Source organism: Ascaphus truei, unplaced genomic scaffold (assembly GCF_040206685.1).
Source record: "Ascaphus truei isolate aAscTru1 unplaced genomic scaffold, aAscTru1.hap1 HAP1_SCAFFOLD_2134, whole genome shotgun sequence".
Taxonomy (NCBI): Eukaryota; Metazoa; Chordata; class Amphibia; order Anura; family Ascaphidae; genus Ascaphus; species Ascaphus truei.
Window position 1 is genome coordinate 18,923 of NW_027455048.1, and position 25,153 is coordinate 44,075.

The window sequence follows — 25,153 nt, forward strand, 5'->3', positions numbered from 1 at the left end:
GGGGAGGGGGAGAGTGAGGAAAGGGGGGAGAGGCACAGTGAGGGAATGGGGAGAGAGAGGCACAGTGAGGGGAGGGGGGAGGAATGCACAATGAGGAGGGGGAGAGAGGCACAGTGAGGGGAGGGGAGGGGAAAGAGGCACAGTGAGGGGAGGGGGAGAGGCACGGGGAGGGGAGGGGGAGAGGCACGGGGAGGGGAGAGGCACAGGGAGAGGGAAGCGAGGCATATTGAGGGGAGCGAGGCACAGTGAGGGTAGAGGGGAGAGAGGCACAGTGAGGGGGAGAGAGGCACAGAGAAAGGAGGGAAGAGTGAGGAAAGGGTGGAGAGGCACAGTGAGGGGAGGGGGAGAGAGGCACAGTGGGGGATGGAGGAGAGAGAGGCTCAGTGAGGGAAGGGAGGAGAGAGGCACATTGAGGGAAGGAGGAGAGAGAGGCACAGTGAGGGAAGGAGGAGAGGCACAGTGAGGGGAGGTAGGAGAGAGGCACAGTGAGGGGGGAGAGCACAGTGAGGGGACAGGGAGAGGCACAGTGAGGGGAGGGGGGTGAGAGGCACAGTGAGGGGAGGGAGGAGAGAGGCACAGTGAGGGAAGGGAGGAGAGAGGCACAGTGAGGGGGGGATAGAGGCACAGTGAGGGGGGATAGAGGCACAGTGAGGGAAGGGGGAGAGAGGCACATTGAGGGAAGGAGGAGAGAGAGGCACAGTGAGGGAAGGAGGAGAGGCACAGTGAGGGGAGGGAGGAGAGAGGCACAGTGAGGGGGGGGAGAAGCACAGTGAAAGGAGGGAAGAGTGAGGGAAGGGAGGAGAGAGGCACAGTGAGGGGAGGGGGGGAGAGAGGCACATTGAGGGAAGGAGGAGAGAGAGGCACAGTGAGGGAAGGAGGAGAGGCACAGTGAGGGGAGGGAGGAGAGAGGCACAGTGAGGGGGGGGAGAAGCACAGTGAGGGGACAGGGAGAGGCACAGTGAGGGGACAGGGAGAGGCACAGTGAGGGGAGGGGGTGAGAGGCACAGTGAGGGGAGGGGGGAGAGAGGCACAGTGAGGGGGGGGATAGAGGCACAGTGAGGGGAGGGGGGAGAGAGGCGCAGCGAGGGGAGGGGGGAGAGGCACAGTGAGGGGACTGGGGGAAGGGGGTATAGAGGCAGTGAGGGGAGGGGGAGGGAGGCGCAGTGGGAGGAGGGGGAGAGAGGCGCAGTGGGGGGAGGGGAAGAGGTGCGCAGTGAGGGGAGGGGGAAAAAGAGGCACAGTGAGGGGAGGGGGAGAGAGGTACAGTGAGGGGAGTGGGGGAGAGGGGCACAGTGAGGGGAGGGGGGAGCGAGGCACAGTGAGGGGAGGGGGGGACAGAGGCACAGTGAGGGGAGGAGGGGAGAGAGGCACAGTGAGGGGACGGGGGGAGAGAGGCACAGTGAGGGGGGGAAAGAGGCACAGTGAGGGGAGGGGCGGAGAGAGGCACAGTGAGGGAGGTTGGAGAGGCACAGTGAGGAGAAGGGAGAGAAGCACAGTGAGGGGAGGGGGGAGAGGCACTGTGAGGGGAGAGAGGCACAGTGAGGGGAGGGGGGAGAGGCACAGTGAGGGGAGGAGGGAGATGCACAGTGAGGGGAAGGGGAGAGAGGCACAGTGAGGGGAGGGGGGAGTGAGGCACAGTGAGGGGAGGGGGGAGAGAGGCACAGTGAGGGGGGGAGAGAGGCAAAGTGAGGGGAGCGGGGCACAGTGAGGGGAGGGGAGAGAGGCACAGTGAGGGGAGAGGGGAGAGGCACAGTGAGGGGAGGAGGCACAGTGAGGGGGGGAGAGGCACAGTGAGGGGAGGGGGGAGAGAGGCACAGTGAGGGGGGGGAGAGAGGCAGAGTGAGGGGGGGGAGAGAGGCAAAGTGAGGGGAGCGGGGCACAGTGAGGGGAGGGGAGAGAGGCACAGTGAGGGGAGTGGGGGAGAGGCACAGTGTGGGGAAGGAGGGGAGAGAGGCACAGTGAGGGGAGGTGGGAGAGGCACAGTGAGGGAAGGGGGGAGAGAGGCACAGTGAGGGGAGGGGGGAGAGAGGCACAGTGAGGGGAGTGGGGGAGAGAGGCACAGTGAGGGGAGGGGGGAGCGAGGCACAGTGAGGGGACGGGGGGACAGAGGCACAGTGAGGGGATGGGGACAGAGGCACAGTGAGGGGAGGAGGGGAGAGAGGCACAGTGAAGGGAGGGGGGAGAGAGGCACAGTGAGAGGAGGGGCGGAGAGAGGCACAGTGAGGAGAAGGGAGAGAAGCACAGTGAGGGGAGGGGGGAGAGAGGCACAGTGAGGGGAGGGCCGGAGAGAGGCACAGTGAGGGGAGAGGGGAGAGAGGCACAGTGAGGAGAAGGGAGAGAAGCACAGTGAGGGGAGGGGGAGAGGCACAGTGAGGGGAGGGGAGAGAGACACAGTGAGGGGAGGGGGGAGAGGCACAGTGAGGGAATGGGGAGAGAGAGGCACAGTGAGGGGAGGGTGGAGGAATGCACAATGAGGAGGGGGAGAGAGGCACAGTGAGGGGAGGGGAGGGGAAAGAGGCACAGTGAGGGGAGGGGGAGAGGCACGGGGAGGGGAGAGGCACAGGGAGAGGGGAGCGAGGCATATTGAAGGGAGCGAGGCACAGTGAGGGGAGAGAGGCACAGTGAGGGGGAGAGAGACACAGTGAAAGGAGGGAAGAGTGAGGAAAGGGGGGAGAGGCACAGTGAGGGGAGGGCGGAGAGGCACAGTGAGGGATGGAGGAGAGAGAGGCTCAGTGAGGGAAGGGAGGAGAGAGGCACAGTGAGGGGAGGGGGGGAGAGAGGCACATTGAGGGAAGGAGGAGAGAGGCACAGTGAGGGAAGGAGGAGAGGCACAGTGAGGGGAGGGAGGAGAGGCACAGTGAGGGGACAGGGAGAGGCACAGTGAGGGGAGGGGGTGAGAGGCACAGTGAGGGGAGGGAGGAGAGAGGCACAGTGAGGGGAGGGAGGAGAGAGGCACAGTGAAGGGGGGGATAGAGGCACAGTGAGGGGAGGGGGGAGAGAGGCGCAGCAAGGGGAGGGGGGAGAGGCACAGTGAGGGGAGTGGGGGAAGGGGGTATAGAGGCAGTGAGGGGAGGGGGAGAGAGGCGCAGTGGGGGGAGGGGGAAGAGGTGCGCAGTGAGGGGAGGGGGAAAAAGAGGCACAGTGAGGTGAGGGAGGAGAGGGACATGGGAGAGGCACAGCGAGGGGACGGGGGAGAGGCACAGTGAGGGGAGGGGGGAGAGGCACAGTGAGGGGAGCGGGAGAGGCACAGTGATGGGAAGAGAGAGACACAGTGATGGGGAGAGAGAGGCACAGTGATGGGGAGAGAGAGGCACAGTGATGGGGAGAGAGAGGCACAGTGATGGGGAGAGAGGCACAGTGAGGGGGAGAGAGAGGCACAGTAAGGGAGAGAAAAAAATTAAGGCTGTGCCTATAGTGCCGTCGATGGCGACACGATGGGTGACGACGCCATCGCCACCGGCAAAAGTTATGTTTCGCCGGGCGGCGGCAGTGCGGGATTCCGGCAATTTCATTTGTTCAAGTGACGTGACGACCCTTGAAAAATCTAATTTTGCCGGCTACCAGTTTCCGCAACGGCGACGTCGCTTTGTCGCCGTAGCGCGCAATATAAGCGCACGCGGCGGCAATGCTTCTGTTTTCGGCCGACGTCGCCAGTACTATATGCGCGGCCTAAGAATGTAGATTAAATATTTGAAAAATTGTGCTAATTATTCTGCTCCATACAAAATGTTCCTAATATTTCACTATACTGAGATAGATCCCTTAATTTCCCAGCGTTCTCGTGTGGTAACGGGGGAAGGGAGCAGCGCTGATTGAGACGACCCTAGGGAGCGATTCATGGTATGTTTATCAATTTAAACTTTTACATCCTCATAACCTTTTATAAAACACAGAACAAATGCAAAGAAAGCTGCAGAATGGCCGGTGTGGGGATCAAACCCACGGCCGCGGCATTATTATCCCCACAACTGCGCTATCCAGCAAGCAAGCAACTGTATGTAGGGAAGGGGGAGAGAGGCACAGTGAGGGGAGGAGGGGATAGAGGCACAGTGAGGGGAGGAGGGGATAGAGGCACAGTGAGGGAAGGGGGGAGAGAGGCACAGTGAAGGGGGGAGAGAGGCACAGTGAGGGGGGGGGGAGAGAGGCACAGTGAGGGGGGGGGAGAGAGGCACAGTGAGGGGAGGGGGAGAGAGGCACAGTGAGGGGAGGGCCGCAGAGAGGCACAGTGAGGGGAGGGAAAAGAGGCACAGTGAGGAGAAGGGAGAGAAGCACAGTGAGGGGAGGGGAGAGAGGCACAGTGAGGGGAGGGGGGAGAGGCACAATGAGGGGAGGGGGGAGAGGCACAATGAGGGGAGGGGTGAGAGGCACAGTGAGGGGAAGGGAGAGAGGCACAGTGAGGGGAAGGGGAGAGAGGCACAGTGAGGTGAGGGGAGGGGGAGAGGCACAGTGAGGGGAGAGGGGCACAGTGAGGGGAGGGGGGAGAGAGGCACAGTGAGGGGGGGAGAGGCACAGTGAGGGGAGAGGGGAGAGAGACAGTGAAAGGAGGGGGAGAGAGGCACAGTGAGGGGAGGGGGGAGAGAGGCACAGTGAGGGGAGGGGGGAGAGAGGCACAGTGAGGGGAGGGGGGAGAGAGGCACAGTGAGGGGAGTGGGGGAGAGAGGCACAGTGAGGGGAGGGGAGAGAGGCACAGTGAGGGGAGTGGGGGAGAGAGGCACAGTGAGGGGAGAGGGGAGAGAGGCACAGTGAGGGGAGGGGGGAGGAGGCACAGTGAGGGGGGGGGAGAGAGGCACAGTGAGGGGAGGGGGGAGAGAGGCAAAGTGAGGGGAGAGGGGCACAGTGAGGGGAGGGGAGAGAGGCACAGTGAGGGGAGTGGGGGAGAGAGGCACAGTGAGGGGAAGGAGGGGAGAGAGGCACAGTGAGGGGAGGGGAGGGGGAGAGGCACAGTGAGGGGAGAGGGGGACAGTGAGGGGAGGGGGGAGAGAGGCACAGTGAGGGGGGGGAGAGGCACAGTGAGGGGAGAGGGGAGAGAGACACAGTGAGGGGAGGGGGAGAGAGGCACAGTGAGGGGAGGGGGGAGAGAGGCACAGTGAGGGGAGGGGGGAGAGAGGCACAGTGAGGGGAGGGGGGAGAGAGGCACAGTGAGGGGAGGGGGGAGAGAGGCACAGTGAGGGGAGTGGGGGAGAGAGGCACAGTGAGGGGAGTGGGGGAGAGAGGCACAGTGAGGGGAGAGAGGCACAGTGAGGGGAAGGGGGAGGAGGCACAGTGAGGGGGGGGGGGAGCCACAGTGAGGGGAAGGGGGAGAGAGGCGAAGTGAGGGGAGAGGGGCACAGTGAGGGGAGGGGAGAGAGGCACAGTGAGGGGAGTGGGGGAGAGAGGCACAGTGAGGGGAAGGAGGGGAGAGAGGCACAGTGAGGGGAAGGAGGGGAGAGAGGCACAGTGAGGGGAAGGAGGGGAGAGAGGCACAGTGAGGGGAAGGAGGGGAGAGAGGCACAGTGAGTGGAGGGGGGAGAGAGGCACAGTGAGGGGAGGGGGGAGAGAGGCACAGTGAGGGGAGGGGGGAGAGAGGCACAGTGAGGGGAGTGGGGGAGAGAGGCACAGTGACGGGAGGGGGAGCGAGGCACAGTGAGGGGAGGGGGGTACAGAGGCACAGTGAGGGGAGGGGAGGGGGAGAGGCACAGTGAGGGGAGAGAGGCACAGTGAGGGGGGGAGAGGCACAGTGAGGGGAGAGGGGAGAGAGACACAGTGAGGGGAGGGGGAGAGAGGCACAGTGAGGGGAGGGGGGGGAGAGAGGCACAGTGAGGGGAGGGGGGGGAGAGAGGCACAGTGAGGGGAGGGGAGGGGGAGAGGCACAGTGAGGGGAGAGAGGCACAGTGAGGGGGGGAGAGGCACAGTGAGGGGAGAGGGGAGAGAGACACAGTGAGGGGAGGGGGAGAGAGGCACAGTGAGGGGAGGGGGGAGAGAGGCACAGTGAGGGGAGGGGGGAGAGAGGCACAGCGAGGGGAGGGGGGAGAGAGGCACAGTGAGGGGAGTGGGGGAGAGAGGCACAGTGAGGGGAGAGGGGAGAGAGGCACAGTGAGGGGAGGAGGGAGGAGGCACAGTGAGGGGGGGGGAGAGAGGCACAGTGAGGGGAGGGGGGAGAGAGGCAAAGTGAGGGGAGGGGGGAGAGGGGCACAGTGAGGGGAGAGGGGCACAGTGAGGGGAGGGGAGAGAGGCACAGTGAGGGGAGGGGAGAGAGGCACAGTGAGGGGAATGGGGGAGAGAGGCACAGTGAGGGGAGTGGGGGAGAGAGGCACAGTGAGGGGAAGGAGGGGAGAGAGGCACAGTGAGGGGAGGGGGGAGAGAGGCACAGTGAGGGGAGGGGGGAGAGAGGCACAGTGAGGGGAGGGGGGAGAGAGGCACAGTGAGGGGAGGGGGGAGAGAGGCACAGTGAGAGGAGGGGGGAGAGAGGCACAGTGAGGGGAGTGGGGGAGAGGCACAGTGAGGGGAGGGGGGAGTGAGGCACAGTGAAGGGAGGGGGGTACAGAGGCACAGTGAGGGGAGGAGGGGAGAAAGGCACAGTGACGGGAGGGGGGAGCGAGGCACAGTGAGGGGAGGGGGGTACAGAGGCACCGTGAGGGGAGGAGGGGAGAGAGGCACAGTGAGCAGAGGGGGGAAAGAGAGGCACAGTGAGGGGGGGAGAGGCACAGTGAGGGAGGGGGGAGAGGCACAGTGAGGAGAAGGGAGAGAAGCACAGTGAGGGGAGGGGGGAGAGGCACAGTGAGGGGAGAGAGGCACAGTGAGGGGAGGGGGGAGAGGCACAGTGAGGGGAGGAGGGAGAGGCACAGTGAGGGGAAGGGGACAGAGGCACAGTGAGGGGAGGGGAGAGAGGCACAGTGAGGGGAGGGGAGAGAGGCAAAGTGAGGGGAGGGGGGAGAGGCACAGTGAGGGGAGGGGGAGAGTGAGGAAAGGGGGGAGAGGCACAGTGAGGGAATGGGGAGAGAGAGGCACAGTGAGGGGAGGGGGGAGGAATGCACAATGAGGAGGGGGAGAGAGGCACAGTGAGGGGAGGGGAGGGGAAAGAGGCACAGTGAGGGGAGGGGGAGAGGCACGGGGAGGGGAGGGGGAGAGGCACGGGGAGGGGAGAGGCACAGGGAGAGGGAAGCGAGGCATATTGAGGGGAGCGAGGCACAGTGAGGGCAGAGGGGAGAGAGGCACAGTGAGGGGGAGAGAGGCACAGAGAAAGGAGGGAAGAGTGAGGAAAGGGTGGAGAGGCACAGTGAGGGGAGGGGGAGAGAGGCACAGTGGGGGATGGAGGAGAGAGAGGCTCAGTGAGGGAAGGGAGGAGAGAGGCACATTGAGGGAAGGAGGAGAGAGAGGCACAGTGAGGGAAGGAGGAGAGGCACAGTGAGGGGAGGTAGGAGAGAGGCACAGTGAGGGGGGAGAGCACAGTGAGGGGACAGGGGAGAGGCACAGTGAGGGGAGGGGGGTGAGAGGCACAGTGAGGGGAGGGAGGAGAGAGGCACAGTGAGGGAAGGGAGGAGAGAGGCACAGTGAGGGGGGGATAGAGGACAGTGAGGGGGGATAGAGGCACAGTGAGGGAAGGGGGAGAGAGGCACATTGAGGGAAGGAGGAGAGGCACAGTGAGGGAGGGAGGAGAGAGGCACAGTGAGGGGGGGAGAAGCACAGTGAAAGGAGGGAAGAGTGAGGGAAGGGAGGAGAGAGGCACAGTGAGGGGAGGGGGGGAGAGAGGCACATTGAGGGAAGGAGGAGAGAGAGGCACAGTGAGGGAAGGAGGAGAGGCACAGTGAGGGGAGGGAGGAGAGAGGCACAGTGAGGGGGGGGGAGAGGCACAGTGAGGGGACAGGGAGAGGCACAGTGAGGGGACAGGGAGAGGCACAGTGAGGGGAGGGGGTGAGAGGCACAGTGAGGGGAGGGGGGGAGAGAGGCACAGTGAGGGGGGGATAGAGGCACAGTGAGGGGAGGGGGGAGAGAGGCGCAGCGAGGGGAGGGGGGAGAGGCACAGTGAGGGGACTGGGGGAAGGGGGTATAGAGGCAGTGAGGGGAGGGGGAGGGAGGCGCAGTGGGAGGAGGGGGAGAGAGGCGCAGTGGGGGGAGGGGAAGAGGTGCGCAGTGAGGGGAGGGGGAAAAAGAGGCACAGTGAGGGGAGGGGGAGAGAGGTACAGTGAGGGGAGTGGGGGAGAGAGGCACAGTGAGGGGAGGGGGGAGCGAGGCACAGTGAGGGGAGGGGGGGACAGAGGCACAGTGAGGGGAGGAGGGGAGAGAGGCACAGTGAGGGGACGGGGGGGAGAGAGGCACAGTGAGGGGGGAGAGAGGCACAGTGAGGGGAGGGGCGGAGAGGGCACAGTGAGGGAGGTTGGAGAGGCACAGTGAGGAGAAGGGAGAGAAGCACAGTGAGGGGAGGGGGGAGAGGCACTGTGAGGGGAGAGAGGCACAGTGAGGGGAGGGGGGAGAGGCACAGTGAGGGGAGGAGGGAGATGCACAGTGAGGGGAAGGGGAGAGAGGCACAGTGAGGGGAGGGGGGAGGAGGCACAGTGAGGGGGGAGTGAGGCACAGTGAGGGGAGGGGGGAGAGAGGCACAGTGAGGGGGGGAGAGAGGCAAAGTGAGGGGAGCGGGGCACAGTGAGGGGAGGGGAGAGAGGCACAGTGAGGGGAGAGGGGAGAGGCACAGTGAGGGGAGGAGGCACAGTGAGGGGGGGAGGGGGGAGAGAGGCACAGTGAGGGGGGGGAGAGAGGCAGAGTGAGGGGGGGGGGAGAGAGGCAAAGTGAGGGGAGCGGGGCACAGTGAGGGGAGGGGAGAGAGGCACAGTGAGGGGAGTGGGGGAGAGGCACAGTGTGGGGAAGGAGGGGAGAGAGGCACAGTGAGGGGAGGTGGGAGAGGCACAGTGAGGGAAGGGGGGAGAGAGGCACAGTGAGGGGAGGGGGGAGAGAGGCACAGTGAGGGGAGTGGGGGAGAGAGGCACAGTGAGGGGAGGGGGGAGGAGCACAGTGAGGGAGGGGAGCGAGCCAGTGAGGGACGGGGGACAGAGGCACAGTGAGGGGATGGGGACAGAGGCACAGTGAGGGGAGGAGGGGAGAGAGGCACAGTGAAGGGAGGGGGGAGAGAGGCACAGTGAGAGGAGGGGCGGAGAGAGGCACAGTGAGGAGAAGGGAGAGAAGCACAGTGAGGGGAGGGGGGAAGAGAGGCACAGTGAGGGGAGGGCGGAGAGAGGCACAGTGAGGGGAGAGGGGAGAGAGGCACAGTGAGGAGAAGGGAGAGAAGCACAGTGAGGGGAGGGGGAGAGGCACAGTGAGGGAGGGGAGAGAGACACAGTGAGGGGAGGGGGGAGAGGCACAGTGAGGGAATGGGGAGAGAGAGGCACAGTGAGGGGAGGGTGGAGGAATGCACAATGAGGAGGGGGAGAGGCACAGTGAGGGGAGGGGGGGACAGAGGCACAGTGAGGGGAGGAGGGGAGAGAGGCACAGTGAGGGGACGGGGGGAGAGAGGCACAGTGAGGGGGGGAGAGAGGCACAGTGAGGGGAGGGCAGAGAGAGGCACAGTGAGGGAGGTTGGAGAGGCACAGTGAGGAGAAGGGAGAGAAGCACAGTGAGGGGAGGGGGGGAGAGGCACTGTGAGGGGAGAGAGGCACAGTGAGGGGAGGGGGGAGAGGCACAGTGAGGGGAGGAGGGAGATGCACAGTGAGGGGAAGGGGAAAGAGGCACAGTGAGGGGAGGGGGGAGGAGGCACAGTGAGGGGGGAGTGAGGCACAGTGAGGGGAGGGGGGAGAGAGGCACAGTGAGGGGGGGAGAGAGGCAAAGTGAGGGGAGCGGGGCACAGTGAGGGGAGGGGAGAGAGGCACAGTGAGGGGAGAGGGGAGAGGCACAGTGAGGGGAGGAGGCACAGTGAGGGGGGGGAGGCACAGTGAGGGGAGGGGGGAGAGAGGCACAGTGAGGGGGGGGGAGAGAGGCAGAGTGAGGGGGGGGGAGAGAGGCAAAGTGAGGGGAGCGGGGCACAGTGAGGGGAGGGGAGAGAGGCACAGTGAGGGGAGTGGGGGAGAGGCACAGTGTGGGGAAGGAGGGGAGAGAGGCACAGTGAGGGGTGGTGGGAGAGGCACAGTGAGGGAAGGGGGGAGAGAGGCACAGTGAGGGGAGGGGGGAGAGAGGCACAGTGAGGGGAGTGGGGGAGAGAGGCACAGTGAGGGGAGGGGGGAGCGAGGCACAGTGAGGGGACGGGGGGACAGAGGCACAGTGAGGGGATGGGGACAGAGGCACAGTGAGGGGAGGAGGGGAGAGAGGCACAGTGAAGGGAGGGGGGAGAGAGGCACAGTGAGAGGAGGGGCGGAGAGAGGCACAGTGAGGAGAAGGGAGAGAAGCACAGTGAGGGGAGGGGGGAGAGAGGCACAGTGAGGGGAGGGCCGGAGAGAGGCACAGTGAGGGGAGAGGGGAGAGAGGCACAGTGAGGAGAAGGGAGAGAAGCACAGTGAGGGGAGGGGGAGAGGCACAGTGAGGGGAGGGGAGAGAGACACAGTGAGGGGAGGGGGGAGAGGCACAGTGAGGGAATGGGGAGAGAGAGGCACAGTGAGGGGAGGGTGGAGGAATGCACAATGAGGAGGGGGAGAGAGGCACAGTGAGGGGAGGGGAGGGGAAAGAGGCACAGTGAGGGGAGGGGGAGAGGCACGGGGAGGGGAGAGGCACAGGGAGAGGGGAGCGAGGCATATTGAAGGGAGCGAGGCACATTGAGGGGAGAGAGGCACAGTGAGGGGGAGAGAGACACAGTGAAAGGAGGGAAGAGTGAGGAATGGGGGGAGAGGCACAGTGAGGGGAGGGCGGAGAGGCACAGTGAGGGATGGAGGAGAGAGAGGCTCAGTGAGGGAAGGGAGGAGAGAGGCACAGTGAGGGGAGGGGGGGAGAGAGGCACATTGAGGGAAGGAGGAGAGAGGCACAGTGAGGGAAGGAGGAGAGGCACAGTGAGGGGAGGGAGGAGAGGCACAGTGAGGGGACAGGGAGAGGCACAGTGAGGGGAGGGGGTGAGAGGCACAGTGAGGGGAGGGAGGAGAGAGGCACAGTGAGGGGAGGGAGGAGAGAGGCACAGTGAAGGGGGGGATAGAGGCACAGTGAGGGGAGGGGGGAGAGAGGCGCAGCAAGGGGAGGGGGGAGAGGCACAGTGAGGGGAGTGGGGGAAGGGGGTATAGAGGCAGTGAGGGGAGGGGGAGAGAGGCGCAGTGGGGGGAGGGGGAAGAGGTGCGCAGTGAGGGGAGGGGGAAAAAGAGGCACAGTGAGGTGAGGGAGGAGAGGGACATGGGAGAGGCACAGCGAGGGGACGGGGGAGAGGCACAGTGAGGGGAGGGGGGAGAGGCACAGTGAGGGGAGCGGGAGAGGCACAGTGATGGGAAGAGAGAGACACAGTGATGGGGAGAGAGAGGCACAGTGATGGGGAGAGAGAGGCACAGTGATGGGGAGAGAGAGGCACAGTGATGGGGAGAGAGGCACAGTGAGGGGGAGAGAGAGGCACAGTAAGGGAGAGAAAAAAATTAAGGCTGTGCCTATAGTGCCGTCGATGGCGACACGATGGGTGACGACGCCATCGCCACCGGCAAAAGTTATGTTTCGCCGGGCGGCGGCAGTGCGGGATTCCGGCAATTTCATTTGTTCAAGTGACGTGACGACCCTTGAAAAATCTAATTTTGCCGGCTACCAGTTTCCGCAACGGCGACGTCGCTTTGTCGCCGTAGCGCGCAATATAAGCGCACGCGGCGGCAATGCTTCTGTTTTCGGCCGACGTCGCCAGTACTATATGCGCGGCCTAAGAATGTAGATTAAATATTTGAAAAATTGTGCTAATTATTCTGCTCCATACAAAATGTTCCTAATATTTCACTATACTGAGATAGATCCCTTAATTTCCCAGTGTTCTCGTGTGGTAACGGGGGAAGGGAGCAGCGCTGATTGAGACGACCCTAGGGAGCGATTCATGGTATGTTTATCAATTTAAACTTTTACATCCTCATAACCTTTTATAAAACACAGAACAAATGCAAAGAAAGCTGCAGAATGGCCGGTGTGGGGATCAAACCCACGGCCGCGGCATTATTATCCCCACAACTGCGCTATCCAGCAAGCAAGCAACTGTATGTAGGGAAGGGGGAGAGAGGCACAGTGAGGGGAGGAGGGGATAGAGGCACAGTGAGGGGAGGAGGGGATAGAGGCACAGTGAGGGAAGGGGGGAGAGAGGCACAGTGAGGGGGGGGGGAGAGAGGCACAGTGAGGGGGGGGGGAGAGAGGCACAGTGAGGGGAGGGGGAGAGAGGCACAGTGAGGGGAGGGCCGCAGAGAGGCACAGTGAGGGGAGGGGAGAGAGGCACAGTGAGGAGAAGGGAGAGAAGCACAGTGAGGGGAGGGGAGAGAGGCACAGTGAGGGGAGGGGGGAGAGGCACAATGAGGGGAGGGGGGAGAGGCACAATGAGGGGAGGGGTGAGAGGCACAGTGAGGGGAAGGGAGAGAGGCACAGTGAGGGGAAGGGGAGAGAGGCACAGTGAGGTGAGGGGAGGGGGAGAGGCACAGTGAGGGGAGAGGGGCACAGTGAGGGGAGGGGGGAGAGAGGCACAGTGAGGGGGGGAGAGGCACAGTGAGGGGAGAGGGGAGAGAGACAGTGAAAGGAGGGGGAGAGAGGCACAGTGAGGGGGGGAGAGAGGCACAGTGAGGGGAGGGGGGAGAGAGGCACAGTGAGGGGAGGGGGGAGAGAGGCACAGTGAGGGGAGTGGGGGAGCGAGGCACAGTGAGGGGAGGGGGGGACAGAGGCACAGTGAGGGGAGGAGGGGAGAGAGGCACAGTGAGGGGACGGGGGGAGAGAGGCACAGTGAGGGGGGGAGAGAGGCACAGTGAGGGGAGGGGGGAGAGAGGCACAGTGAGGGGAGGGGGGAGAGAGGCACAGTGAGGGGAGTGGGGGAGAGAGGCACAGTGAGGGGAGGGGAGAGAGGCACAGTGAGGGGAGTGGGGGAGAGAGGCACAGTGAGGGGAGAGGGGAGAGGGGCACAGTGAGGGGAGGGGAGAGAGGCACAGTGAGGGGAGTGGGGGAGAGAGGCACAGTGAGGGGAAGGAGGGGAGAGAGGCACAGTGAGGGGAGGGGGGAGAGAGGCACAGTGAGGGGAGGGGGGAGAGAGGCACAGTGAGGGGAGGGGGGAGAGAGGCACAGTGAGGGGAGGGGGGGAGAGAGGCACAGTGAGGGGAGGGGGGAGAGAGGCACAGTGAGGGGAGGGGGGAGAGAGGCACAGTGAGGGGAGGGGGGAGAGGCACAGTGAGGGGAGTGGGGGAGAGGCACAGTGAGGGGAGGGGGAGCGAGGCACAGTGAGGGGAGGGGGGTACAGAGGCACAGTGAGGGGAGGAGGGGAGAGAGGTACAGTGAGGGGAGGGGGGGGAGAGAGGCACAGTGAGGGGAGGGGAGGGGGAGAGGCACAGTGAGGGGAGAGAGGCACGGTGAGGGGGGGGGAGAGGCACAGTGAGGGGAGAGGGGAGAGAGACACAGTGAGGGGAGGGGGGAGAGAGGCACAGTGAGGGGAGGGGGGAGAGAGGCACAGTGAGGGGAGGGGGGAGAGAGGCACAGTGAGGGGAGGGGGGAGAGAGGCACAGTGAGGGGAGTGGGGGAGAGAGGCACAGTGAGGGGAGAGGGGAGAGAGGCACAGTGAGTGGAGGAGGGAGGAGGCACAGTGAGGGGGGGAGAGAGGCACAGTGAGGGGAGGGGGGAGAGAGGCAAAGTGAGGGGAGAGGGGCACAGTGAGGGGAGGGGAGAGAGGCACAGTGAGGGGAGGGGAGAGAGGCACAGTGAGGGGAGGGGAGAGAAGCACAGTGAGGGGAGTGGGGGAGAGAGGCACAGTGAGGGGAAGGAGGGGAGAGAGGCACAGTGAGGGGAGGGGGGAGAGAGGCACAGTGAGGGGAGGGGGGAGAGAGGCACAGTGAGGGGAGTGGGGGAGAGAGGCACAGTGAGGGGAGGGGGGAGCGAGGCACAGTGAGGGGAGGGGGGTACAGAGGCACAGTGAGGGGAGGAGGGGAGAGAGGCATAGTGACGGGAGGGGGGAGCGAGGCACAGTGAGGGGAGGGGGGTACATAGGCACAGTGAGGGGAGGAGGGGAGAGAGGCACAGTGAGGGGAGTGAGCAGAGGGGGGAAAGAGAGGCACAGTGAGGGGGGGAGAGGCACAGTGAGGGAGGGGGGAGAGGCACAGTGAGGAGAAGGGAGAGAAGCACAGTGAGGGGAGGGGGGAGAGGCACAGTGATGGGAGAGAGGCACCGTGAGGGGAGGGGGGAGAGGCACAGTGAGGGGAGGAGGGAGAGGCACAGTGAGGGGAAGGGGAGAGAGGCACAGTGAGGGGAGGGGAGAGAGGCACAGTGAGGGGAGGGGAGAGAGGCAAAGTGAGGGGAGGGGGGAGAGGCACAGTGAGGGGAGGGAGAGAGGCACAGTGAGGGGAGGGGGAGAGTGAGGAAAGGGGGGAGAGGCACAGTGAGGGAATGGGGAGAGAGAGGCACAGTGAGGGGAGGGGGGAGGAATGCACAATGAGGAGGGGGAGAGAGGCACAGTGAGGGGAGGGGAGGGGAAAGAGGCACAGTGAGGGGAGGGGGAGAGGCACGGGGAGGGGAGGGGTAGAGGCACGGGGAGGGGAGAGGCACAGGGAGAGGGAAGCGAGGCATATTGAGGGGAGCGAGGCACAGTGAGGGGAGAGGGGAGAGACACAGTGAGGGGGAGAGAGGCACAGAGAAAGGAGGGAAGAGTTAGGAAAGGGTGGAGAGGCACAGTGAGGGGAGGGGGAGAGAGGCACAGTGGGGGATGGAGGAGAGAGAGGCTCAGTGAGGGAAGGGAGGAGAGAGGCACATTGAGGGAAGGAGGAGAGAGAGGCACAGTGAGGGAAGGAGGAGAGGCACAGTGAGGGGAGGTAGGAGAGAGGCACAGTGAGGGGGGAGAGCACAGTGAGGGGACAGGGAGAGGCACAGTGAGGGGAGGGGGTGAGAGGCACAGTGAGGGGAGGGAGGAGAGAGGCACAGTGAGGGAAGGGAGGAGAGAGGCACAGTGAGGGGGGGATAGAGGCACAGTGAGGGGGGATAGAGGCACAGTGAGGGAAGGGGGGAGAGAGGCACATTGAGGGAAGGAGGAGAGAGAGGCACAGTGAGGGAAGGAGGAGAGGCACAGTGAGGGGAGGGAGGAGAGAGGCACAGTGAGGGGGGGGGAGAAGCACAGTGAAAGGAGGGAAGAGTGAGGGAAGGAGGAGAGAGAGGCACAGTGAGGGAAGGAGGAGAGGCACAGTGAGGGGAGGGAGGAGAGAGGCACAGTGAGGGGGGGAGAAGCACAGTGAGGGGACAGGGAGAGGCACAGTGAGGGGACAGGGAGAGGCACAGTGAGGGGAGGGGGTGAGAGGCACAGTGAGGGGAGGGGGGAGAGAGGCACAGTGAGGGGGGGGATAGAGGCACAGTGAGGAGAGGGGGGAGAGAGGCGCAGCGAGGGGAGGGGGGAGAGGCACAGTGAGGGGACTGGGGGAAGGGGGTATAGAGGCAGTGAGGGGAGGGGGAGAGAGGCGCAGTGGGAGGAGGGGGAGAGAGGCGCAGTGGGGGGAGGGGAAGAGGTGCGCAGTGAGGGGAGGGGGAAAAAGAGGCACAGTGAGAGGAGGGGGAGAGAGGCACAGTGAGGGGAGTGGGGGAGAGAGGCACAGTGAGGGGAGGGGGGAGCGAGGCACAGTGAGGGGAGGGTGGGACAGAGGCACAGTGAGGGGAGGAGGGGAGAGAGGCACAGTGAGGGGACGGGGGGAGAGAGGCACAGTGAGGGGGGAGAGAGGCACAGTGAGGGGAGGGGCGGAGAGAGGCACAGTGAGGGAGGTTGGAGAGGCACAGTGAGGAGAAGGTAGAGAAGCACAGTGAGGGGAGGGGGGAGAGGCACAGTGAGGGGAGAGAGGCACAGTGAGGGGAGAGAGGCACAGTGAGGGGAGGGGGGAGAGGCACAGTGAGGGGAGGAGGGAGATGCACAGTGAGGGGAAGGGGAGAGAGGCACAGTGAGGGGAGGGGGGAGGAGGCACAGTGAGGGGGGAGGAGGCACAGTGAGGGGGGAGTGAGGCACAGTGAGGGGAGGGGGGAGAGAGGCACAGTGAGGGGGGGAGAGAGGCAAAGTGAGGGGAGCGGGGCACAGTGAGGGGAGGGGAGAGAGGCACAGTGAGGGGAGAGGGGAGAGAGGCACAGTGAGGGGAGGGGGGAGGAGGCACAGTGAGGGGGGGAGAGGCACAGTGAGGGGAGGGGGGAGAGAGGCACAGTGAGGGGGGGGAGAGAGGCAGAGTGAGGGGGGGAGAGAGGCAAAGTGAGGGGAGCGGGGCACAGTGAGGGGAGGGGAGAGAGGCACAGTGAGGGGAGGAGGGAGAGGCACAGTGAGGGGAAGGGGACAGAGGCACAGTGAGGGGAGGGGAGAGAGGCACAGTGAGGGGAGGGGAGAGAGGCAAAGTGAGGGGAGGGGGGAGAGGCACAGTGAGGGGAGGGGGAGAGTGAGGAAAGGGGGGAGAGGCACAGTGAGGGAATGGGGAGAGAGAGGCACAGTGAGGGGAGGGGGGAGGAATGCACAATGAGGAGGGGGAGAGAGGCACAGTGAGGGGAGGGGAGGGGAAAGAGGCACAGTGAGGGGAGGGGGAGAGGCACGGGGAGGGGAGGGGGAGAGGCACGGGGAGGGGAGAGGCACAGGGAGAGGGAAGCGAGGCATATTGAGGGGAGCGAGGCACAGTGAGGGCAGAGGGGAGAGAGGCACAGTGAGGGGGAGAGAGGCACAGAGAAAGGAGGGAAGAGTGAGGAAAGGGTGGAGAGGCACAGTGAGGGGAGGGGGAGAGAGGCACAGTGGGGGATGGAGGAGAGAGAGGCTCAGTGAGGGAAGGGAGGAGAGAGGCACATTGAGGGAAGGAGGAGAGAGAGGCACAGTGAGGGAAGGAGGAGAGAGAGGCACAGTGAGGGAAGGAGGAGAGGCACAGTGAGGGGAGGTAGGAGAGAGGCACAGTGAGGGGGGAGAGCACAGTGAGGGGACAGGGAGAGGCACAGTGAGGGGAGGGGGGTGAGAGGCACAGTGAGGGGAGGGAGGAGAGAGGCACAGTGAGGGAAGGGAGGAGAGAGGCACAGTGAGGGGGGGATAGAGGCACAGTGAGGGGGGGATAGAGGCACAGTGAGGGGGGATAGAGGCACAGTGAGGGAAGGGGGAGAGAGGCACATTGAGGGAAGGAGGAGAGGCACAGTGAGGGGAGGGAGGAGAGAGGCACAGTGAGGGGGGGGAGAAGCACAGTGAAAGGAGGGAAGAGTGAGGGAAGGGAGGAGAGAGGCACAGTGAGGGGAGGGGGGGAGAGAGGCACATTGAGGGAAGGAGGAGAGAGAGGCACAGTGAGGGAAGGAGGAGAGGCACAGTGAGGGGAGGGAGGAGAGAGGCACAGTGAGGGGGGGGAGAGGCACAGTGAGGGGACAGGGAGAGGCACAGTGAGGGGACAGGGAGAGGCACAGTGAGGGGAGGGGGTGAGAGGCACAGTGAGGGGAGGGGGGAGAGAGGCACAGTGAGGGGGGGGATAGAGGCACAGTGAGGGGAGGGGGGAGAGAGGCGCAGCGAGGGGAGGGGGGAGAGGCACAGTGAGGGGACTGGGGGAAGGGGGTATAGAGGCAGTGAGGGGAGGGGGAGGGAGGCGCAGTGGGAGGAGGGGGAGAGAGGCGCAGTGGGGGGAGGGGAAGAGGTGCGCAGTGAGGGGAGGGGGAAAAAGAGGCACAGTGAGGGGAGGGGGAGAGAGGTACAGTGAGGGGAGTGGGGGAGAGAGGCACAGTGAGGGGAGGGGGGAGCGAGGCACAGTGAGGGGAGGGGGGGACAGAGGCACAGTGAGGGGAGGAGGGGAGAGAGGCACAGTGAGGGGACGGGGGGAGAGAGGCACAGTGAGGGGGGGAGAGAGGCACAGTGAGGGGAGGGGCGGAGAGGCACAGTGAGGGAGGTTGGAGAGGCACAGTGAGGAGAAGGGAGAGAAGCACAGTGAGGGGAGGGGGGAGAGGCACTGTGAGGGGAGAGAGGCACAGTGAGGGGAGGGGGGAGAGGCACAGTGATTGGAGGAGGGAGATGCACAGTGAGGGGAAGGGGAGAGAGGCACAGTGAGGGGAGGGGGGAGGAGGCACAGTGAGGGGGGAGTGAGGCACAGTGAGGGGAGGGGGGAGAGAGGCACAGTGAGGGGGGGAGAGAGGCAAAGTGAGGGGAGCGGGGCACAGTGAGGGGAGGGGAGAGAGGCACAGTGAGGGGAGAGGGGAGAGGCACAGTGAGGGGAGGAGGCACAGTGAGGGGGGAGGGGGGAGAGAGGCACAGTGAGGGGGGGGAGAGAGGCAGAGTGAGGGGGGGGAGAGAGGCAAAGTGAGGGGAGCGGGGCACAGTGAGGGGAGGGGAGAGAGGCACAGTGAGGGGAGTGGGGGAGAGGCACAGTGTGGGGAAGGAGGGGAGAGAGGCACAGTGAGGGGAGGTGGGAGAGGCACAGTGAGGGAAGGGGGGAGAGAGGCACAGTGAGGGGAGGGGGGAGAGAGGCACAGTGAGGGGAGTGGGGGAGAGAGGCACAGTGAGGGGAGGGGGGAGCGAGGCACAGTGAGGGGACGGGGGGACAGAGGCACAGTGAGGGGATGGGGACAGAGGCACAGTGAGGGGAGGAGGGGAGAGAGGCACAGTGAAGGGAGGGGGGAGAGAGGCACAGTGAGAGGAGGGGCGGAGAGAGGCACAGTGAGGAGAAGGGAGAGAAGCACAGTGAGGGGAGGGGGGAAGAGAGGCACAGTGAGGGGAGGGCCGGAGAGAGGCACAGTGAGGGGAGAGGGGAGAGAGGCACAGTGAGGAGAAGGGAGAGAAGCACAGTGAGGGGAGGGGGAGAGGCACAGTGAGGGGAGGGGAGAGAGACACAGTGAGGGGAGGGGGGAGAGGCACAGTGAGGGAATGGGGAGAGAGAGGCACAGTGAGGGGAGGGTGGAGGAATGCACAATGAGGAGGGGGAGAGGCACAGTGAGGGGAGGGGGGGACAGAGGCACAGTGAGGGGAGGAGGGGAGAGAGGCACAGTGAGGGGACGGGGGGAGAGAGGCACAGTGAGGGGGGGAGAGAGGCACAGTGAGGGGAGGGGCAGAGAGAGGCACAGTGAGGGAGGTTGGAGAGGCACAGTGAGGAGAAGGGAGAGAAGCACAGTGAGGGGAGGGGGGAGAGGCACTGTGAGGGGAGAGAGGCACAGTGAGGGGAGGGGGGAGAGGCACAGTGAGGGGAGGAGGGAGATGCACAGTGAGGGGAAGGGGAGAGAGGCACAGTGAGGGGAGGGGGGAGGAGGCACAGTGAGGGGGGAGTGAGGCACAGTGAGGGGAGGGGGGAGAGAGGCACAGTGAGGGGGGGAGAGAGGCAAAGTGAGGGGAGCGGGGCACAGTGAGGGGAGGGGAGAGAGGCACAGTGAGGGGAGAGGGGAGAGGCACAGTGAGGGGAGGAGGCACAGTGAGGGGAGGAGGCACAGTGAGGGGGGGAGGCACAGTGAGGGGAGGGGGGAGAGAGGCACAGTGAGGGGGGGGAGAGAGGCAGAGTGAGGGGGGGGAGAGAGGCAAAGTGAGGGGAGCGGGGCACAGTGAGGGGAGGGGAGAGAGGCACAGTGAGGGGAGTGGGGGAGAGGCACAGTGTGGGGAAGGAGGGGAGAGAGGCACAGTGAGGGGAGGTGGGAGAGGCACAGTGAGGGAAGGGGGGAGAGAGGCACAGTGAGGGGAGGGGGGAGAGAGGCACAGTGAGGGGAGTGGGGGAGAGAGGCACAGTGAGGGGAGGGGGGAGCGAGGCACAGTGAGGGGACGGGGGGACAGAGGCACAGTGAGGGGAGGAGGGGAGAGAGGCACAGTGAAGGGAGGGGGGAGAGAGGCACAGTGAGAGGAGGGGCGGAGAGAGGCACAGTGAGGAGAAGGGAGAGAAGCACAGTGAGGGGAGGGGGGAGAGAGGCACAGTGAGGGGAGGGCCGGAGAGAGGCACAGTGAGGGGAGAGGGGAGAGAGGCACAGTGAGGAGAAGGGAGAGAAGCACAGTGAGGGGAGGGGGAGAGGCACAGTGAGGGGAGGGGAGAGAGACACAGTGAGGGGAGGGGGGAGAGGCACAGTGAGGGAATGGGGAGAGAGAGGCACAGTGAGGGGAGGGTGGAGGAATGCACAATGAGGAGGGGGAGAGAGGCACAGTGAGGGGAGGGGAGGGGAAAGAGGCACAGTGAGGGGAGGGGGAGAGGCACGGGGAGGGGAGAGGCACAGGGAGAGGGGAGCGAGGCATATTGAAGGGAGCGAGGCACAGTGAGGGGAGAGAGGCACAGTGAGGGGGAGAGAGACACAGTGAAAGGAGGGAAGAGTGAGGAATGGGGGGAGAGGCACAGTGAGGGGAGGGCGGAGAGGCACAGTGAGGGATGGAGGAGAGAGAGGCTCAGTGAGGGAAGGGAGGAGAGAGGCACAGTGAGGGGAGGGGGGGAGAGAGGCACATTGAGGGAAGGAGGAGAGAGGCACAGTGAGGGAAGGAGGAGAGGCACAGTGAGGGGAGGGAGGAGAGGCACAGTGAGGGGACAGGGAGAGGCACAGTGAGGGGAGGGGGTGAGAGGCACAGTGAGGGGAGGGAGGAGAGAGGCACAGTGAGGGGAGGGAGGAGAGAGGCACAGTGAAGGGGGGGATAGAGGCACAGTGAGGGGAGGGGGGAGAGAGGCGCAGCAAGGGGAGGGGGGAGAGGCACAGTGAGGGGAGTGGGGGAAGGGGGTATAGAGGCAGTGAGGGGAGGGGGAGAGAGGCGCAGTGGGGGGAGGGGGAAGAGGTGCGCAGTGAGGGGAGGGGGAAAAAGAGGCACAGTGAGGTGAGGGAGGAGAGGGACATGGGAGAGGCACAGCGAGGGGACGGGGGAGAGGCACAGTGAGGGGAGGGGGGAGAGGCACAGTGAGGGGAGCGGGAGAGGCACAGTGATGGGAAGAGAGAGACACAGTGATGGGGAGAGAGAGGCACAGTGATGGGGAGAGAGAGGCACAGTGATGGGGAGAGAGAGGCACAGTGATGGGGAGAGAGGCACAGTGAGGGGGAGAGAGAGGCACAGTAAGGGAGAGAAAAAAATTAAGGCTGTGCCTATAGTGCCGTCGATGGCGACACGATGGGTGACGACGCCATCGCCACCGGCAAAAGTTATGTTTCGCCGGGCGGCGGCAGTGCGGGATTCCGGCAATTTCATTTGTTCAAGTGACGTGACGACCCTTGAAAAATCTAATTTTGCCGGCTACCAGTTTCCGCAACGGCGACGTCGCTTTGTCGCCGTAGCGCGCAATATAAGCGCACGCGGCGGCAATGCTTCTGTTTTCGGCCGACGTCGCCAGTACTATATGCGCGGCCTAAGAATGTAGATTAAATATTTGAAAAATTGTGCTAATTATTCTGCTCCATACAAAATGTTCCTAATATTTCACTATACTGAGATAGATCCCTTAATTTCCCAGCGTTCTCGTGTGGTAACGGGGGAAGGGAGCAGCGCTGATTGAGACGACCCTAGGGAGCGATTCATGGTATGTTTATCAATTTAAACTTTTACATCCTCATAACCTTTTATAAAACACAGAACAAATGCAAAGAAAGCTGCAGAATGGCCGGTGTGGGGATCAAACCCACGGCCGCGGCATTATTATCCCCACAACTGCGCTATCCAGCAAGCAAGCAACTGTATGTAGGGAAGGGGGAGAGAGGCACAGTGAGGGGAGGAGGGGATAGAGGCACAGTGAGGGGAGGAGGGGATAGAGGCACAGTGAGGGAAGGGGGGAGAGAGGCACAGTGAGGGGGGGGGGGAGAGAGGCACAGTGAGGGGGGGGGAGAGAGGCACAGTGAGGGGAGGGGGAGAGAGGCACAGTGAGGGGAGGGCCGCAGAGAGGCACAGTGAGGGGAGGGGAGAGAGGCACAGTGAGGAGAAGGGAGAGAAGCACAGTGAGGGGAGGGGAGAGAGGCACAGTGAGGGGAGGGGGGAGAGGCACAATGAGGGGAGGGGTGAGAGGCACAATGAGGGGAGGGGTGAGAGGCACAGTGAGGGGAAGGGAGAGAGGCACAGTGAGGGGAAGGGGAGAGAGGCACAGTGAGGTGAGGGGAGGGGGAGAGGCACAGTGAGGGGAGAGGGGCACAGTGAGGGGAGGGGGGAGAGAGGCACAGTGAGGGGGGGAGAGGCACAGTGAGGGGAGAGGGGAGAGAGACAGTGAAAGGAGGGGGAGAGAGGCACAGTGAGGGGGGGAGAGAGGCACAGTGAGGGGAGGGGGGAGAGAGGCACAGTGAGGGGAGGGGGGAGAGAGGCACAGTGAGGGGAGTGGGGGAGCGAGGCACAGTGAGGGGAGGGGGGGGACAGAGGCACAGTGAGGGGAGGAGGGGAGAGAGGCACAGTGAGGGGACGGGGGGAGAGAGGCACAGTGAGGGGGGGAGAGAGGCACAGTGAGGGGGGGAGAGAGGCACAGTGAGGGGAGGGGGGAGAGAGGCACAGTGAGGGGAGGGGGGAGAGAGGCACAGTGAGGGGAGTGGGGGAGAGAGGCACAGTGAGGGGAGGGGAGAGAGGCACAGTGAGGGGAGTGGGGGAGAGAGGCACAGTGAGGGGAGAGGGGAGAGAGGCACAGTGAGGGGAGGGGGGAGGAGGCACAGTGAGGGGGGGGGAGAGAGGCACAGTGAGGGGAGGGGGGAGAGAGGCAAAGTGAGGGGAGAGGGGCACAGTGAGGGGAGGGGAGAGAGGCACAGTGAGGGGAGTGGGGGAGAGAGGCACAGTGAGGGGAAGGAGGGGAGAGAGGCACAGTGAGGGGAGGGGGGAGAGAGGCACAGTGAGGGGAGGGGGGAGAGAGGCACAGTGAGGGGAGGGGGGAGAGAGGCACAGTGAGGGGAGGGGGGAGAGAGGCACAGTGAGGGGAGGGGGGAGAGAGGCACAGTGAGGGGAGGGGGGAGAGAGGCACAGTGAGGGGAGGGGGGAGAGGCACAGTGAGGGGAGGGGGGGGAGAGGCACAGTGAGGGGAGGGGGAGCGAGGCACAGTGAGGGGAGGGGGGTACAGAGGCACAGTGAGGGGAGGAGGGGAGAGAGGCACAGTGAGGGGAAGGAGGGGAGAGAGGCACAGTGAGGGGAGGGGGGAGAGAGGCACAGTGAGGGGAGGGGGGAGAGAGGCACAGTGAGGGGAGGGGGGAGAGAGGCACAGTGAGGGGAGGGGGGAGAGAGGCACAGTGAGGGGAGGGGGGAGAGAGGCACAGTGAGGGGAGGGGGGAGAGAGGCACAGTGAGGGGAGGGGGGAGAGGCACAGTGAGGGGAGGGGGGGAGAGGCACAGTGAGGGGAGGGGGAGCGAGGCACAGTGAGGGGAGGGGGGTACAGAGGCACAGTGAGGGGAGGAGGGGAGAGAGGTACAGTGAGGGGAGGGGGGGGAGAGAGGCACAGTGAGGGGAGGGGAGGGGGAGAGGCACAGTGAGGGGAGAGAGGCACAGTGAGGGGGGGGAGAGGCACAGTGAGGGGAGAGGGGAGAGAGACACAGTGAGGGGAGGGGGGAGAGAGGCACAGTGAGGGGAGGGGGGAGAGAGGCACAGTGAGGGGAGGGGGGGAGAGAGGCACAGTGAGGGGAGTGGGGGAGAGAGGCACAGTGAGGGGAGTGGGGGAGAGAGGCACAGTGAGGGGAGAGGGGAGAGAGGCACAGTGAGTGGAGGAGGGAGGAGGCACAGTGAGGGGGGGAGAGAGGCACAGTGAGGGGAGGGGGGAGAGAGGCAAAGTGAGGGGAGAGGGGCACAGTGAGGGGAGGGGAGAGAGGCACAGTGAGGGGAGGGGAGAGAGGCACAGTGAGGGGAGGGGAGAGAAGCACAGTGAGGGGAGTGGGGGAGAGAGGCACAGTGAGGGGAAGGAGGGGAGAGAGGCACAGTGAGGGGAGGGGGGAGAGAGGCACAGTGAGGGGAGGGGGGAGAGAGGCACAGTGAGGGGAGTGGGGGAGAGAGGCACAGTGAGGGGAGGGGGGAGCGAGGCACAGTGAGGGGAGGGGGGTACAGAGGCACAGTGAGGGGAGGAGGGGAGAGAGGCATAGTGACGGGAGGGGGGAGCGAGGCACAGTGAGGGGAGGGGGGTACATAGGCACAGTGAGGGGAGGAGGGGAGAGAGGCACAGTGAGGGGAGGAGGGGAGAGAGGCACAGTGAGCAGAGGGGGGAAAGAGAGGCACAGTGAGGGGGGGAGAGGCACAGTGAGGGAGGGGGGAGAGGCACAGTGAGGAGAAGGGAGAGAAGCACAGTGAGGGGAGGGGGGAGAGGCACAGTGATGGGAGAGAGGCACCGTGAGGGGAGGGGGGAGAGGCACAGTGAGGGGAGGAGGGAGAGGCACAGTGAGGGGAGGGAGAGAGGCACAGTGAGGGGAGGGGGAGAGTGAGGAAAGGGGGGAGAGGCACAGTGAGGGAATGGGGAGAGAGAGGCACAGTGAGGGGAGGGGGGAGGAATGCACAATGAGGAGGGGGAGAGAGGCACAGTGAGGGGAGGGGAGGGGAAAGAGGCACAGTGAGGGGAGGGGGAGAGGCACGGGGAGGGGAGGGGTAGAGGCACGGGGAGGGGAGAGGCACAGGGAGAGGGAAGCGAGGCATATTGAGGGGAGCGAGGCACAGTGAGGGGAGAGGGGAGAGAGACACAGTGAGGGGGAGAGAGGCACAGAGAAAGGAGGGAAGAGTTAGGAAAGGGTGGAGAGGCACAGTGAGGGGAGGGGGAGAGAGGCACAGTGGGGGATGGAGGAGAGAGAGGCTCAGTGAGGGAAGGGAGGAGAGAGGCACATTGAGGGAAGGAGGAGAGAGAGGCACAGTGAGGGAAGGAGGAGAGGCACAGTGAGGGGAGGTAGGAGAGAGGCACAGTGAGGGGGGAGAGCACAGTGAGGGGACAGGGAGAGGCACAGTGAGGGGAGGGGGTGAGAGGCACAGTGAGGGGAGGGAGGAGAGAGGCACAGTGAGGGAAGGGAGGAGAGAGGCACAGTGAGGGGGGGATAGAGGCACAGTGAGGGGGGATAGAGGCACAGTGAGGGAAGGGGGAGAGAGGCACATTGAGGGAAGGAGGAGAGAGAGGCACAGTGAGGGAAGGAGGAGAGGCACAGTGAGGGGAGGGAGGAGAGAGGCACAGTGAGGGGGGGGGGAGAAGCACAGTGAAAGGAGGGAAGAGTGAGGGAAGGAGGAGAG

General features: G+C 64.7%; 1 long non-coding RNA gene across 1 annotated transcript; it reads left to right on the plus strand.

The window, feature by feature from the left end:
• The first annotated feature begins 3,773 nt into the window (after positions 1 to 3,773).
• Positions 3,774 to 21,511, plus strand: LOC142477474 (uncharacterized). Its single transcript, XR_012792411.1, has 3 exons — positions 3,774 to 3,840; positions 11,885 to 11,950; positions 21,453 to 21,511. It is a non-coding gene; the product is annotated as an uncharacterized LOC142477474 (long non-coding RNA).
• The last annotated feature ends 3,642 nt before the right edge of the window (positions 21,512 to 25,153 follow it).